A 6,000-nucleotide genomic window follows, 5' to 3' on the forward strand; every position below is an offset into this window, starting at 1 on the left:
CCTTAATAATGACATTGACACTTTATCCCAATAACCAGTTGAATAATCCTTTCTTTCAGTGGCATCAAATTAAGACCAACTTGGGCTGTTTCACGGCCATGGTACTAGATGTTTCTTGGCTCCATTCCACATGTGAGGGACAGTGCAAACTACCACGGACAGTGAGTGACACAATCAGGGCTTAGCCTTGGTTGAAACACGGGGCACAGCAAGGACAACTAACTTCCCAACATGCTAGGCTTATACCACCCAGATATAATTGAAACCCAGGATGGGGGAACCTAAAGGAGAACAAAAGAGAATACCACAAACATTTATCACACCATCTGTTCTCTTGGCCACTCTTACCTCTTCTCTTCCCATTATGCTTTTATGCTGACCTAATCTAAGAAAAACTTAAACCCATAACAGCACTTCTCCTTTAAGGCCATGTTTCTCTCACTCATCCCCCATGCCAATTTTCCTAGATTCAAATCAGAAACCCATGAAGAGCCCCTTGGGTGAGAAGTGATCCCATAAACGTTGAAGGAAGCTTTACCTTCACAGGAGAATCAAAGCGCTAGGTTATCATGAAATCCTGTCCTTTGCAATTATGGTTGTACCAAGTGAGATGTAGTCTCATTGGTGCACTTCCAAATTCCATCTCAACAGAGAAATTCACAAGGAGCCAGCAAGTATAAGGAAAGAAGGCGGAGCCCAGGAAGGGTTAGTGTAATAAGCTGGGTGACTGCAAATAATATGCCTTTATTTATTACTTTAACAAATAAATCAGAGCTTACATTTCCAAATACTAAAGTTTTTTTCAACCATGCTGCCCATGGCTCATGATACTTTTAAATTATCCCAGAGCTTACTGCAGATTTTTATGAAAAATTCTCCCTGGCCTCAAATCTTCTTCCATGAGTAGGTTTGATGATTTGGAAACAATTGAAATCATTCGTAAGTAATCTGGTGACCAAGGTATGTGATCAAGGCTGGAAACACCATCATTTGGTCAAAACTGGCTGTAACTGAAAGAAATCAGGACTTGAGGGGAATGTAAGCTAGTTGTGAGTACAGTTTTCAAAGAGGAATTGCATGCATTTTAGATGGTGTTGGAAGAAGTAATAGTCTTCCAGGATGACTATTGTAAAGGATGGCTCGCACCCTGAATAAGCAGATCATGTGCATATGTAAGTGTGTGTGTTTAATCAATCTGATGTTATTATAGTTATAGATGTTGTTCTCAGTTCTCTCTCTACATATAAAGTCCCCAGCTGTCCAGGGTACTCTTTCTTGCCTATCATGACCTAAAGCAATGAGATTGTCTGAAAAAGACAGTGACTTTGGGAAAAAGATTGGTGTGCAAATCTGTACCTTAACTACTTACTCTTTCTGTAATCTTAAGCAAGTTACTTGAGCTCACTGCACTTCAGTTTTCTTATCTATATAACGAATACAATAGTACTTACCCCAATGGAGTAATTGAGAGGATCAAAGGAACTAACATATGGAAGTGCCTATCACAGTGCCTTGACCCAGAGCAGACACTCCATAAATGGTTACTGTTATTAGTGCAAACATTATTTCTTAAGTTTTTGTTTTAATTCCAGTTAGTTAACGTATAGTGTTATGTTAGGTTCAGGTGTACAATATAGTAATTCAACAATTTGAATTGAATTTGAATAGCATTACCCGGTGCTCATCACAACAAGGGCATTCCTTAATCCCCACCATTTCACCCATCCCCCCACCCACTTCCCCATTGGTAACCATCAGTTTGTTCTCTATGGTTAAGTCTGTTTCTTGGTTTGCCTCTCTATCTTTTTTTCCCCCCTTTGTTCATTAGTTTGGTTTCCTAAATTCTACATGAGTGGAATCATATGGTATTTGTTTTTCTCTGGCTGACTTATTTCACTTAGCATTATATTCTCTGGCTGCATCCGTGTTGTTGCAAATGGCAAGATTTCATTCTTTTTTATGGATGAATTAAATAATTTTACATATATATACATACATGCACACATACATACACATATTCTTTGTCCATTCACCAGTGAACACTTAGGTTGCTTCCTTATCTTGGCTATTGTAGATAATGCTGCTATAAACATAGGGGGTACATGTATCCTTTTGAATTCGTGTTTTGGTATTCTTTGGGTATATACCCAGTGATGTGATAGCTGGATCATGGGGTAGTTCTCTTTTTTAACTTTTTGAGGAGGCTCCCTACTGTTTCCCCCAGTGGCATCCCACCAGTTTGCATTCCCACCAACAGTACAAGAGGGTTTCCATTTTCTCTACTTCCTCACCCACACTTGTTGTTTCCTGCATTGTTGATTTTAGCCATTCTAATAGGTATGAGGTGATATCTCATTGTAGTTTTGATTTGCATTTCCCTGATGATGAGTGATGTTGAGAATCTTCATGTATCTGTTGGCTATCTGGATGTCTTCCTTGGAGAAATGTCTGTTCATGTCTTCTGCCTATTTTTTTAATTGAATCATTTGTTTTTTGGAGTATGGGAACATCATTATTATAATCAGTGCATAGCTGTGGTGTCAAGAGAGACTCTCCTCAATCATTTCTCCAATGTAAAAATACCGATATATCTATTTATATAAACCAGAGAGCTAAGCCTGGAAAAGTGTGATGAGTTCTAAGTAGAGGGGGGAGGAGCCAATGATAGCACACCAGAATTGTTTCTTCTTCTCTTGGTCCACCTATGGAATCTTGCAAAATGAGAAAATTATATCATCTCAAAGTACATCAGTCTTATAATATTAATACAAAGAGATCTCATTTAACCAATAGTATTGAGAATGCAGTCTTTTGCATACTCCAGACAACTAGAGTTTCCCATTTGAGAACCAATATGTTTCCCAAAGTATTAATCATTTGGAAGAAAAACACTCAAAAACATACCATTCCCCTCTCTACTTTTTAAAGCAAAGGACATGATTTAACTTTTTTGCTATAAGCCAGGGTAGTCACTATGAACATCCATTGCAGTGTGGGTTGGCTCAGATCTGGGCCTACTTTTTGGTTTTTCAGCCTTCTCCTTCCTTGATGTCAGGCATTGTCTGGATATGACAGATTTGAGATGCAGCACGTTTCCCAACCTTGGAAACGGGCAGATACTCAGAAAGTATCAATGCTCAGGACAGTGACCACATCTGCTTAGGGACATAGGTTCATTAATAGGCAGACCTGAGGTGAGATCCATGTAATCTTGAGCAAAGTATTATACTGAACCTCAGTTTCTTCATTGGTTCAATGAAGGTAAAGAGAGTACCTACATGAGAAGGGAGTCATGAGTCTTCAGTAGGAAAGTAAAGTGTATAGCATGGCACTGGGCAGATAGTGAATGTTCAATAGACATTATCTACTTCCATTATCATTACCAGTAGCAAGCAAGGTCTCCAAGAAAGTCTGACTTCCCTATTGCAACATTCAGAGACATCCACCCTTCGTGGGTTTTTCCTCCCATCTGTTAAATAAGACTGATCGAAGGAGTAGTCTGAACAGTCAGTGACTAAAGCCCTCTCAATCTTTTCCCCCATAATCTGGTGAAACTCTTAGATGAGAGAATTTCAGCCAAAGAAGAACTTCCAGTAATTCTGCCAAAAGTCAATCATTCTTGTAAGGGCCAAGTTTCCTGAATGATTTGAATGGCCACCCAGCCCAGCTGGATCTGCCCCTCTGGGCCACAGTGGGCTCCGGGGGACCAAACTCCTCTGTCAGATCAAGTCATCAGGCCACGGCTGGTGGTCGGTCCCCTGTGGCAGAAGGGCGGGAGGCAGGAAGCCCCCAGAGCCTCTCGTCTGGCACCATTGGGAGACTAAAAAGACATGTGCTATGGAGCACTGGCAGGTGGCTCTGGCTCAGCCCGTGAGGATTTGGGACCCGGCAGCTCTCTGAGTGGTTCTTTTCTATCATGTGTATCCTGCAGGGCTAATGAGAATCTTCAATGGTGGACTATGCTGGCTGTCCCACCACTCGGGGATATAATTTAAGGTCGCTCTGAAGTTTCGGAAAGGCAGCAACAACAGGGGCAGCCTTTGTGCAGTCCAGATTGGGAACCCCTGGGAACCTTCCCACCCCCCACATCCAGGCCCACTTCCTCACCCCCCATTCTCCCACCCTGTGCTTCCCCACCCTGACACCACAAATACCAATGATAGGACCATGGGCTCTGCAATCAGCCCACAAGTATTTTCCCCCAGCACGTGCCACAGGGTTAGAGCTCCAGGCTTTGTACCAACTTCTTGGCAAACACTTGCTTCTCTAGGGGACTCACTGCCTTGAAATGATTTTCCCAGGATAAGTGCCAGATTGGAGACCATCTGACAGGTTTTTGGGTTTTTTTTTTTTTTGTATATATTTTATGTCCCCAGGCCTGTTGCCTCACCATCAAACCTCCACAACCTCCATTTAGGTATCAGCGTCCCTCACTTTATCCAGCATCGCTTACTTATCAAATTGGGGCTGGATGGGGTTTTTATAAAGCAAGTCATATTTTGAATATACTAGGTGACCTTGAAATTGTGTTAGTTCTCTATTGCTGCATAGGAAATTATCCCCAAGCCATAGGGGATAACACAATAGTAAATATTTATTATCCTCACAATATCTGTGGGTCAGGAATTCAGCTGCACCTTAGCTGGGCAGTTCTGACTGGGAGGGGGAAGGTCTCTCCTGAGGTTAGATCCACGATGTTGGCAGAGGGCTGCCGTCTCCTGGAGAGCCTGCTTCTAAGATGGCTGGCTCACCGGGCTGACAGGTTGGTGCTGACATTGGTGGAGGCCTCATTTTCTCCCCACCTGGACCCCTCAGGCTATTTGAATGTCCTCACACCAAAGCCCCTGACTTTCCCCAGCATGAGTGACCCATGAGAGAGCCAGGGGAATGCTGTCCTTCCTGTGACTCAGCCTTAGAAGTCACATCTTATTCACTGGAAAGGAGTCAGTCCCTCAGCTGGGGAGGGAATTAGCTCAACTTTTGAAGCAAGCAGTGTCACAGTGTTAGTGAACACATTTTAAAGCTGCCACAGACAGAGTAAATCATTCATTCATTTGACAAGTGTTTATTGAGTACCTACTATATGCCCACACTGTTCTAGAAGGTTAGGATGCATCCAGGACAGAACAGACCAACGTCCCTGCCTGCCCTTGTCAAATTAAATTCTAGTGGAAGAGAGAGAGAGAGAAAAAAGAAACGACCGGCATAACAAGGACATTTTGTAGTGTGCTGCCGATTTCAAGGGTCTGGCAAAAAAAGGATAGGGGAAGAGTGCTCCAGAATCCCAGAGTCAGGTTATTGTCTGAATAGAGTCATCAGGCTTGTCTTCACTGGGAAGACAGAGTGGAGCAGGCAGGGATTTGGAGAGAGAACGGGACCATGTTGTGCCTGGCCTCATTGTCCACCGTATGACGACAGAAGCCATAGTGAATCCTGGCGGGTATCACCATGTTCCCTCATGGCTACAAGGATAGGGAGAGGAGTTTCTCTGCAGCCCATAAGAACTGCCAGCATTTCCTTATCCTAGGTCACTTAGGAGAAGGTGTTCTTGTGGCCGTCCCCAGCTGCAGGTGACCTCCATATTGTTCAGGGGAAGCTTCTATGCCATCCTGAGATAAGCTACAGGCGACCTGAGCCCAAGGGGGAAAGACAGGTGAGCCACTCAGTCCTGAAGAGATCCCATTCAGAGGAACAGTACGTTTGCGATGCTGAATGTGTACTTTTAGTGCTTGATGGAGTGTGGTGTTTCTAAAACGGAAGGTAAGCTCTAGACCACACCCAGTGAAAGCTGCCCAGCCCACGGAATGGCAGAACTTTGAAGTTTTCAGAATCCTGAAGGGAGGAAGCAGGAAGAGGAAGACATTCCAGGCTTACGTGTGGCCAAAAGGAGGTCAGCACACTACTGGCTGTGTAGAATCTCTCAGGAGACCCTTGCCAACAGGGTGCCTTGGCCTGGTGGAGCTAGAGAGGAAGCAGTGTGTAGATTGGGTGCCAGAGGAT

The sequence above is a fragment of the Lontra canadensis genome, unplaced genomic scaffold (genome assembly GCF_010015895.1).
Source record: "Lontra canadensis isolate GAN:19392208 unplaced genomic scaffold, GSC_riverotter_1.0 scaffold15, whole genome shotgun sequence".
NCBI lineage: Eukaryota > Metazoa > Chordata > Mammalia > Carnivora > Mustelidae > Lontra > Lontra canadensis.